The sequence below is a fragment of the Phoxinus phoxinus genome (genome assembly GCF_949152265.1).
Source record: "Phoxinus phoxinus genome assembly, chromosome: 16".
Lineage (NCBI taxonomy): Eukaryota > Metazoa > Chordata > Actinopteri > Cypriniformes > Leuciscidae > Phoxinus > Phoxinus phoxinus.
The window spans coordinates 16,200,750-16,212,665 of NC_136891.1; the positions used below are offsets into that span (position 1 = coordinate 16,200,750).

Here is an 11,916-nt window from a genome sequence, read left to right on the forward strand (position 1 = left end):
TGTATCTTTTTATTCATTTACATATGCACAGCAAAAACTCCAGTGTTCACAGAAAACACTCCAGTGTTAATTGAACACTCCTGGGAGTTTATATGAGTCCACACTCAAGAGTGTAAAGTGTTGAAATATGAGTGTTAAATGAACACTCAAGAGTAAAGTTAATGAGATAATTAAGTTCATAATTGAGTGATGATTGAGTATTAGTGATGAACACCTGATGTTAACAAGCAGAATCACAGAAGGAGAAAATCACAAATTGTAAGCCACCATTATGGAGATCAGTGTTTGCTTTAGTTGGGCTCTTGACCCTTATACTATTTACTTTAAATTGTATTTGTCTGCTGTTATTAATTTATAACAGACAGATGAATAAAGAAAAAAAGGGATCTGTTGGTCATGTTATGACAATCATCATTTGAACTTGATCACTGAACTCTTATTTCTGACTTAGTTTTAAGTTGTTTATTACAGCATAACTGTGATTCTACATAAATATCCAGAACTTTTGATAAATAAATACGGAATAATTTGTTATAATAATAATTTATTATAAATTATTTATTTAAAAAAAATCCTTATTTTAGACACACACAGACATCAAGATTCAGTCTATGCATCTCAACAATGGTGATGAGCAAAATATTCAATTAGGAAAAGGAAATTAAGACAATTCAGATCATAATTTGTTAATTCCGCATGCATGATGGGAGCCATTAATGAGTTGATTGGTGGCAGCCACTGCAACATGCTTTATTATTGTCACCATTGTTGAGATTCACAGGCTGATTTAAAATAAGTTCTGAACTAAATAAGTTTTGTTTATTTCAGATCACAATATGATTATGTCAAAACATAATCAACACCATCAGACAACATTTTATCTTTGTCCATCTGACTGTTACTAATCAGTAACAGCAAAATCTAAAGTTAATAATATAAGGGTCAAGAGCCCAACTAAAGCAAACACTGATCTCCATAATGGTGGCTTACAATTTGTGATTTTCTCCTTCTGTGATTCTGCTTGTTAACATCAGGTGTTCATCACTAATGCTCAATCATAACTCAATTATTAACTTAATTATCTCATTAACTTTAACACTCTTGAGTGTTCATTTAACACTCATGTTTTAACACTTTACACTCTTGAGTGTGGACTCATATACACTCCCAGGAGTGTTAATTTAACACTGGAGTTTTTGCTGTGCTCAATGTTAAAATTGTGGTGGATTCAGCGTATCCATATCCTTAGAGGCTGTCTGAGTGACCCTGAGGTGGAGGAAGGAATCCTCTACAGACATGGTGGAACCCTACAACTGAATCATGTCAAGGGTGAAGGAGCTGCTGTGCCCATCTGGATCCCTGTCAGAGGCACTTCACAGCAGGAGGGGTTTCATTTCCACCAGGCTCATTGGGTAACGGGCAATCGCGTCTCTCCTGAGCTGTTCCAGGCGCAGGGTATGACTGGTGTGGCACGCTGGAATTATCAGCGGCTGGTGGACCTGAAGCAGCCTGGGCTTGTCTTACCTGGAGTGTTTGACCCTGTTTTGATTATGGAGTTAAACGGGGCATCTATAAAAGTGACAGGGCAACCCAAATATCCAGCCTTGCACATCTCCAGCAGGGACACAAGAGAGAGAGGTTTGGCTTACAGTATGTGGAGCCAGGCTGTCGACCTGTGCCCCTAGACTTTGATAAACACAAAAGCAGGAAGACTGACCTAGAGATGCAAGAAGAGTCTTCATCTGGCATTGAGTTTTCATTTCCATCTCAGGTAAGCCTTTAAACTTCTTTAATAACAGACTTTTGATTTATAAAACAAATACTTTATAATTCTCAATCACATATCACACTCATTTTGCTCAATTTCAGAAATGCTTAGAGGATTCCTCTTCTGCTGAGACCCTTCTTGCTGCTGATCCAGAGGCCACCCCACAGACTGTGACTTTTCACTGTCCGAGTGCTGTGACAGTGAAGGAACACACATCTGAGGAGTTTATTTTAGATGCAGGTAATTATATTATTCATACATCAATGCGTGTAATCTGTCTGCCCAATCTATGCACACAAAACAGAAATACTTCATTTAATAATTTTGTGAATCTCTTTTAGAACTGCCAAGTACACCACCACCTATTGCTGCTTCTCCCTGTGCTGCTCGGACTGGACCCATTAAGACAGGTGGTCGAGTCTTTGTGTTGGACCATAACAGATGGACAGATCCAATGAGAAATGCCATTGATGGTTTGCTGGCCAAGCACCACGGGAGCAAGGACCTCCTTACAAAGGTGGATGCTGAATATGCTGCTATGGTACAGAGTGCCTGCACTGACCCCAACAGCCTTCTGCACTCAACCACAAAGCAGCACATAAGCAGGTACATAAAACACCTTGCTAAAAAAAAGAACAACAATGCTTCACTTAACACCAGCCCAGAAAAGCTCCTGGAGACACAGCAGTTATGGCAGCGTCTTCACTCAGGCAGTGAAACCATCAGTGTCCCAGTGACAGTACTGCCACCTGCCCCAGTCAATCCACCCGCAAAGAGTGTTCCTGAGGCTGTCTCTCTGGACCAGGCAGCGCTTGAGAAGATGGTGAAGGACATCATAGAGAAGCAGCAGGCAGTCCAGCAGCAACAACAACAGCATATGCTGCAAAAAAGCACACTCAATCCTGTTTAGCCTGTGGTCAGCCTAAGTCTCGATACATGGGTGATGGCACCTCAATACATTTCTTTTATCAAGGTGGTGATGTTAAATACTTCTACTGCTCCAAGAAAGTATTTGACACATATTCAGCAGAGGGCCTGACCAACCCCAGAATGCCTTTTGAAGACTTTGCAGAGACTCCTTTTTTTCAGCGGGAACTGGAGGCCTCTAAGCGGAGAGGGGCAGAAATGAAGAGGGTGAATGAGGAGAGAAGCAAGAGGAAGTCAGTAGTAGAGCATCCTACTGGTCGTCTGTGCAGATTCTGCCACCTTCCACTGAAACAAGGTTTCCCTGGAGTGGCAGGCAAATACATTTACTGTCCTGCTAAAGTGTTGTCCATATATCAGGCAAAGGGAATGAGTGCAGAAATGTCATGGAGAGACTTTCAGCAGTCTCCATTCTATGAGGCTGAGAAGCAGAGGTGGGTTGAGGAAAAGAAAAAATGACTTCACTGGCAAATTACAGTACATGCCCAGACCTCAAATACTGTTTTATAACACAAAGACATTCCTTGCACAATGTTATGCATATATGTATAAACATATTACTGCACTTTTAATATATATATTTTAAATATTTCATTTAATTCCATTTGTTCATTAAAATACCAAAAGTATTGTATTTTATTGTATTGCATTGTATTTGTGTGTTTTTTTAAGTTAATTTATTGACTTCCATTGTTATTTTATCTTGCTGAGATAAAAAAAAACACTAAATGTTAATTACTGTTACTATTAAACTCTGTACATAATTATTTAATTTAAAATATTTTTTCTTGTTTTTTCCTGTTCTCACCAACTTTAGATTGTATTATTATTGTTGTTGTTGTTTAATCTATAATTTTAAATTGTTAAATTTTTTACCATTTGTTCACTAAAATTCCAATAGTTTTGTCCTTGTTGCATTGTATTTTAGTGTGTTTTTAAAGTTAATTTTATTGACTTGCATTATTTTATCTTGCTCAGATGTGTAAACACTAAATAATAATAATTGTTAATTTTGAACTCTGTACATAATTATTTAATTTAAAATATTTGTTTTTTCCTGTGTTGTCCACACTTTTAGATTTTATATTGGTAATGTTGTTGTAGTTGTTTAATCTATAAGTATTTAATACATTACCTTTTTCAGTTTTATATAATGTATATAACTGTACTATAAATAAAACAAGAAACGTACTATTTGGTGTTTATTGGTTATATTTCATATTGGATTTCTGTACATAGTTATACAAATATAATGTGAATATCTCAAATAAAGGTATAAAACATTATCAAAATGTTCTTTTCAATTATTCACATTCAAATGTTTTCAATATTAAAGATAACTATACCTTATTATAATGTAAATGTTTATTAAGTTAATTGCACATTTTTTACATCCTATACAAGAACACATAAACCCTTTGACTGTCACCGTCCCACAGGTGGGACGTTTGCCAGTATATTTTTAAAACAATAATATCTTAGTAAAAACCTTAAGTAATATTGACAAACTATATATCATTTGAAAGCTTACAATCTCTATTTTTCATATTTGGTGACTGATTTTCAAAATAAATTACAGGGGAGCTGTAATTTATCAATTTGCAACAATAATATTTTCATACTCCTAAGGTGTTCAGTCCTTTATTTTGAAATAGTGATGAACATGAAAAATCATGAAAAAAATGGTAGAAACCTCAGTTTGTTTTCATGCCAAGAGTTCAAAAGATAGCATTTGTTCAATTATTTTAGAAAAAAAGGTCTGAAAATGTTTTAGAAATAAAGAAAAACCATATATGGAAATGGAGGCGCCCTTATATGGGCAGTAATGTCAACTAGTGAAAAAGTGTGGTACTGCGCCCAAACAAAATCTTACTGAAAGCTCATTTTTTGAGATATCAACCTAAAATTTAAAACACAACTTGTTCAGATTTTTGGCTTTGATTTTTGTGCAGTTTTAGAGTTACCCAGGTTTTGAAAAAATATATTTTATATAAAATATGAATAATTTTTTTATTTTATTTTATATTTTCATAAACTCAAACTTCTATAACTTTTTTTCTGTTACACTTTTTTAATTTATTTCACTTCTACAAAAATCTGCCAATTTTCTTCTTAAAAACAAGACCAATCTTACATTCATATTCCAAAGCATTCTTGAGTTACAAACATTTAAGTTCGGAAAGTGCATTTTCATGTATATTCAAAAAAAGGGGCGTGACACTTAAAGGGTTAAAAGTTTTATTTCATTTTTGTGCACAAAGTTCTTTTATGATATGTTAATCGTACTTTAAGTGTATCTAGATAAAAAAATTATTACAAATTCAGTTTATGGTATTTGTGGCCGAGACGGGAATCGAACCTCTAATTTGGTGCATTATTTCTGGCCCGCCTCCCTGGAATTTCCTCCGTTCCTATTGGCTAGCAGCGCTCTACACCTACGTGCAACTGGCCTTCCGCTGACAGGCGGAGATACTGTCCACTATACTAACGAGGACTGGTTGTTACAGATGTGTCCCTGAGCGGTACCCCACTGTATGCTCAACCGCTGAGAAGTCACTTAATACTGGATATGCTTTCCATTATGGGAGTTATTATTATTTAAGCCTTTTATTTTGGCCAAGGGCAGGAAGAGGAGCTCACCCTGTCCTATGGAGGAATCCACCTGCAATCCAAGGAGATGAAGGGTTTGTTCATTTAGCTTCCAGGAAGTTCAAAAATATCTCATGCGAATACTACCACTGGTCTTCGACGTACCATCGGCTTCAGTGACATCCTCTTATAAAGGGTTTGCGGTCATCTGGCGATGGGGCAGATTCTTATTACATTTGCTCCTTCCTCTAATGGAAATGGCTGTATTACACGAGACATTACCCTTGCTGAGTATGATGGCATGTGCGTGGGAGCACATTGTCCCGACGTCTCATGGGTACAGCTCGAGTTTCTCTTCATTCACGCATAAATCTTTCGCCTTTTACTAAAGATTTCCGTGGAGGGGAATATTTGCGAGTTTCTGGTATTTTTGGATGCTCTGCTCACAGCAGAGCTACATGCGTTTGTTTAAAAACAGAAAACTTTTTGCGCCTTGCTCCGAAGAAACGCAGCAGGCCGGGCCAGCGTTTGAGCGTGGCCCAAAGAATTGGCCGTTTTGTCCATGTCTGGAGCCGGGTGGTCGTCAAACCAGTTCACAACTTCAAGTCTTGGGTCAGCAGCGTGATTGTAAGGTTTACCAAGCACAAAAGGGCAGTGATGGGGGAAAGGAAGCTTTTCAAAGCTTTGAGCCGATTGCCTGGCAAAATGATTCACTGTTTTGAAGCGTTCGGAATGCCACATGCTGGTGAGCCCTGCTGGTCAGATTGGAAATGCGACAGTGGAAATGCTACAAAAACTCAGGCCAAACATGCATAAAACAACCTTTTACAATCCCATTGCAAAAGCTTTCTTGAAAGTACAATCTTTCAAATGCACTAAGCTAACCATCATCAGGTGAGTCTTGAACGGCGGGTTGGCTTCATCAGCAGCTTCCTCGGTAAAGCATGAGCTTACGCAAGGCGTTTGGCCGTGATAAAGAAGAGGCCTCCCCGTCGGGGAATCGAACCCCGGTCTTCCGCGTGACAGGCGGAGATACTGTCCACTATACTAACGAGGACTGGTTGTTACAGATGTGTCCCTGAGCGGTACCCCACTGTATGCTCAACCGCTGAGAAGTCACTTAATACTGGATATGCTTTCCATTATGGGAGTTATTATTATTTAAGCCTTTTATTTTGGCCAAGGGCAGGAAGAGGAGCTCACCCTGTCCTATGGAGGAATCCACCTGCAATCCAAGGAGATGAAGGGTTTGTTCATTTAGCTTCCAGGAAGTTCAAAAATATCTCATGCGAATACTACCACTGGTCTTCGACGTACCATCGGCTTCAGTGACATCCTCTTATAAAGGGTTTGCGGTCATCTGGCGATGGGGCAGATTCTTATTACATTTGCTCCTTCCTCTAATGGAAATGGCTGTATTACACGAGACATTACCCTTGCTGAGTATGATGGCATGTGCGTGGGAGCACATTGTCCCGACGTCTCATGGGTACAGCTCGAGTTTCTCTTCATTCACGCACAAATCTTTCGCCTTTTACTAAAGATTTCCGTGGAGGGGAACATTTGCGAGTTTCTGGTATTTTTGGATGCTCTGCTCACAGCAGAGCTACATGCGTTTGTTTAAAAACAGAAAACTTTTTGCGCCTTGCTCCGAAGAAACGCAGCAGGCCGGGCCAGCGTTTGAGCGTGGCCCAAAGAATTGGCCGTTTTGTCCATGTCTGGAGCCGGGTGGTCGTCAAACCAGTTCACAACTTCAAGTCTTGGGTCAGCAGCGTGATTGTAAGGTTTACCAAGCACAAAAGGGCAGTGATGGGGGAAAGGAAGCTTTTCAAAGCTTTGAGCCGATTGCCTGGCAAAATGATTCACTGTTTTGAAGCGTTCGGAATGCCACATGCTGGTGAGCCCTGCTGGTCAGATTGGAAATGCCACAGTGGAAATGCTACAAAAACTCAGGCCAAACATGCATAAAACAACCTTTTACAATCCCATTGCAAAAGCTTTCTTGAAAGTACAATCTTTCAAATGCACTAAGCTAACCATCATCAGGTGAGTCTTGAACGGCGGGTTGGCTTCATCAGCAGCTTCCTCGGTAAAGCATGAGCTTACGCAAGGCGTTTGGCCGTGATAAAGAAGAGGCCTCCCCGTCGGGGAATCGAACCCCGGTCTTCCGCGTGACAGGCGGAGATACTGTCCACTATACTAACGAGGACTGGTTGTTACAGATGTGTCCCTGAGCGGTACCCCACTGTATGCTCAACCGCTGAGAAGTCACTTAATACTGGATATGCTTTCCATTATGGGAGTTATTATTATTTAAGCCTTTTATTTTGGCCAAGGGCAGGAAGAGGAGCTCACCCTGTCCTATGGAGGAATCCACCTGCAATCCAAGGAGATGAAGGGTTTGTTCGTTTAGCTTCCAGGAAGTTCAAAAATATCTCATGCGAATACTACCACTGGTCTTCGACGTACCATCAGCTTCAGTGACATCCTCTTATAAAGGGTTTGCGGTCATCTGACGATGGGGCAGATTCTTATTACATTTGCTCCTTCCTCAAATGGAAATGGCTGTATTACACGAGACATTACCCTTGCTGAGTATGATGGCATGTGCGTGGGAGCACATTGTCCCGACGTCTCATGGGTACAGCTCGAGTTTCTCTTCATTCATGCATAAATCTTTCGCCTTTTACTAAAGATTTCCGTGGAGGGGAACATTTGCGAGTTTCTGGTATTTTTGGATGCTCTGCTCACAGCAGAGCTACATGCGTTTGTTTAAAAACAGAAAACTTTTTGCGCCTTGCTCCGAAGAAACGCAGCAGGCCGGGCCAGCGTTTGAGCGTGGCCCAAAGAATTGGCCGTTTTGACCATGTCTGGAGCCGGGTGGTCGTCAAACCAGTTCACAACTTCAAGTCTTGGGTCATCAGCGTGATTGTAAGGTTTACCAAGCACAAAAGGGCAGTGATGGGGGAAAGGAAGCTTTTCAAAGCTTTGAGCCGATTGCCTGGCAAAATGATTCACTGTTTTGAAGCGTTCGGAATGCCACATGCTGGTGAGCCCTGCTGGTCAGATTGGAAATGCCACATTGGAAATGCTACAAAAACTCAGGCCAAACATGCATAAAACAACCTTTTACAATCCCATTGCAAAAGCTTTCTTGAAAGTACAATCTTTCAAATGCACTAAGCTAACCATCATCAGGTGAGTCTTGAACGGCGGGTTGGCTTCATCAGCAGCTTCCTCGGTAAAGCATGAGCTTACGCAAGGCGTTTGGCCGTGATAAAGAAGAGGCCTCCCCGTCTGGGAATCGAACCCCGGTCTTCCGCGTGACAGGCGGAGATACTGTCCACTATACTAACGAGGACTGGTTGTTACAGATGTGTCCCTGAGCGGTACCCCACTGTATGCTCAACCGCTGAGAAGTCACTTAATACTGGATATGCTTTCCATTATGGGAGTTATTATTATTTAAGCCTTTTATTTTGGCCAAGGGCAGGAAGAGGAGCTCACCCTGTCTTATGGAGGAATCCACCTGCAATCCAAGGAGATGAAGGGTTTGTTCGTTTAGCTTCCAGGAAGTTCAAAAATATCTCATGCGAATACTACCACTGGTCTTCGACGTACCATCGGCTTCAGTGACATCCTCTTATAAAGGGTTTGCGGTCATCTGGCGATGGGGCAGATTCTTATTACATTTGCTCCTTCCTCTAATGGAAATGGCTGTATTACACGAGACATTACCCTTGCTGAGTATGATGGCATGTGCGTGGGAGCATATTGTCCCGATGTCTCATGGGTACAGCTCGAGTTTCTCTTCATTCACGCACAAATCTTTCGCCTTTTACTAAAGATTTCCGTGGAGGGGAACATTTGCGAGTTTCTGGTATTTTTGGATGCTCTGCTCACAGCAGAGCTACATGCGTTTGTTTAAAAACAGAAAACTTTTTGCGCCTTGCTCCGAAGAAACGCAGCAGGCCGGGCCAGCGTTTGAGCGTGGCCCAAAGAATTGGCCGTTTTGTCCATGTCTGGAGCAGGGTGGTCGTCAAACCAGTTCACAACTTCAAGTCTTGGGTCAGCAGCGTGATTGTAAGGTTTACCAAGCACAAAAGGGCAGTGATGGGGGAAAGGAAGCTTTTCAAAGCTTTGAGCCGATTGCCTGGCAAAATGATTCACTGTTTTGAAGCTTTCGGAATGCCACATGCTGGTGAGCCCTGCTGGTCAGATTGGAAATGCGACAGTGGAAATGCTACAAAAACTCAGGCCAAACATGCATAAAACAACCTTTTACAATCCCATTGCAAAAGCTTTCTTGAAAGTACAATCTTTCAAATGCACTAAGCTAACCACCATCAGGTGAGTCTTGAACGGCGGGTTGGCTTCATCAGCAGCTTCCTCGGTAAAGCATGAGCTTACGCAAGGCGTTTGGCCGTGATAAAGAAGAGGCCTCCACGTCGGGGAATCGAACCCCGGTCTTCCGCGTGACAGGCGGAGATACTGTCCACTATACTAACGAGGACTGGTTGTTACAGATGTGTCCCTGAGCGGTACCCCACTGTATGCTCAACCGCTGAGAAGTCACTTAATACTGGATATGCTTTCCATTATGGGAGTTATTATTATTTAAGCCTTTTATTTTGGCCAAGGGCAGGAAGAGGAGCTCACCCTGTCTTATGGAGGAATCCACCTGCAATCCAAGGAGATGAAGGGTTTGTTCGTTTAGCTTCCAGGAAGTTCAAAAATATCTCATGCGAATACTACCACTGGTCTTCGACGTACCATCGGCTTCAGTGACATCCTCTTATAAAGGGTTTGCGGTCATCTGGCGATGGGGCAGATTCTTATTACATTTGCTCCTTCCTCAAATGGAAATGGCTGTATTACACGAGACATTACCCTTGCTGAGTATGATGGCATGTGCGTGGGAGCACATTGTCCCGACGTCTCATGGGTACAGCTCGAGTTTCTCTTCATTCACGCATAAATCTTTCGCCTTTTACTAAAGATTTCCGTGGAGGGGAACATTTGCGAGTTTCTGGTATTTTTGGATGCTCTGCTCACAGCAGAGCTACATGCGTTTGTTTAAAAACAGAAAACTTTTTGCGCCTTGCTCCGAAGAAACGCAGCAGGCCGGGCCAGCGTTTGAGCGTGGCCCAAAGAATTGGCCGTTTTGTCCATGTCTGGAGCCGGGTGGTCGTCAAACCAGTTCACAACTTCAAGTCTTGGGTCAGCAGCGTGATTGTAAGGTTTACCAAGCACAAAAGGGCAGTGATGGGGGAAAGGAAGCTTTTCAAAGCTTTGAGCCGATTGCCTGGCAAAATGATTCACTGTTTTGAAGCTTTCGGAATGCCACATGCTGGTGAGCCCTGCTGGTCAGATTGGAAATGCAACAGTGGAAATGCTACAAAAACTCAGGCCAAACATGCATAAAACAACCTTTTACAATCCCATTGCAAAAGCTTTCTTAAAAGTACAATCTTTCAAATGCACTAAGCTAACCACCATCAGGTGAGTCTTGAACGGCGGGTTGGCTTCATCAGCAGCTTCCTCGGTAAAGCATGAGCTTACGCAAGGCGTTTGGCCGTGATAAAGAAGAGGCCTCCCCGTCGGGGAATCGAACCCCGGTCTTCCGCGTGACAGGCGGAGATACTGTCCACTATACTAACGAGGACTGGTTGTTACAGATGTGTCCCTGAGCGGTACCCCACTGTATGCTCAACCGCTGAGAAGTCACTTAATACTGGATATGCTTTCCATTATGGGAGTTATTATTATTTAAGCCTTTTATTTTGGCCAAGGGCAGGAAGAGGAGCTCACCCTGTCCTATGGAGGAATCCACCTGCAATCCAAGGAGATGAAGGGTTTGTTCATTTAGCTTCCAGGAAGTTCAAAAATATCTCATGCGAATACTACCACTGGTCTTCGACGTACCATCGGCTTCAGTGACATCCTCTTATAAAGGGTTTGCGGTCATCTGGCGATGGGGCAGATTCTTATTACATTTGCTCCTTCCTCTAATGGAAATGGCTGTATTACACGAGACATTACCCTTGCTGAGTATGATGGCATGTGCGTGGGAGCACATTGTCCCGACGTCTCATGGGTACAGCTCGAGTTTCTCTTCATTCACGCACAAATCTTTCGCCTTTTACTAAAGATTTCCGTGGAGGGGAACATTTGCGAGTTTCTGGTATTTTTGGATGCTCTGCTCACAGCAGAGCTACATGCGTTTGTTTAAAAACAGAAAACTTTTTGCGCCTTGCTCCGAAGAAACGCAGCAGGCCGGGCCAGCGTTTGAGCGTGGCCCAAAGAATTGGCCGTTTTGTCCATGTCTGGAGCCGGGTGGTCGTCAAACCAGTTCACAACTTCAAGTCTTGGGTCAGCAGCGTGATTGTAAGGTTTACCAAGCACAAAAGGGCAGTGATGGGGGAAAGGAAGCTTTTCAAAGCTTTGAGCCGATTGCCTGGCAAAATGATTCACTGTTTTGAAGCGTTCGGAATGCCACATGCTGGTGAGCCCTGCTGGTCAGATTGGAAATGCCACAGTGGAAATGCTACAAAAACTCAGGCCAAACATGCATAAAACAACCTTTTACAATCCCATTGCAAAAGCTTTCTTGAAAGTACAATCTTTCAAATGCA

At 42.0% G+C, this 11,916-nt stretch overlaps 1 long non-coding RNA gene across 1 annotated transcript; it reads left to right on the forward strand.

Moving 5' to 3' along the window:
- The first annotated feature begins 1,637 nt into the window (after window positions 1-1,637).
- LOC306983556 lies at window positions 1,638-2,119 on the forward strand. Its single transcript, XR_013794388.1, has 3 exons — window positions 1,638-1,771; window positions 1,870-2,008; window positions 2,110-2,119. It is a non-coding gene; the product is annotated as an uncharacterized lncRNA (long non-coding RNA).
- Window positions 2,120-11,916: the final 9,797 nt, after the last annotated feature.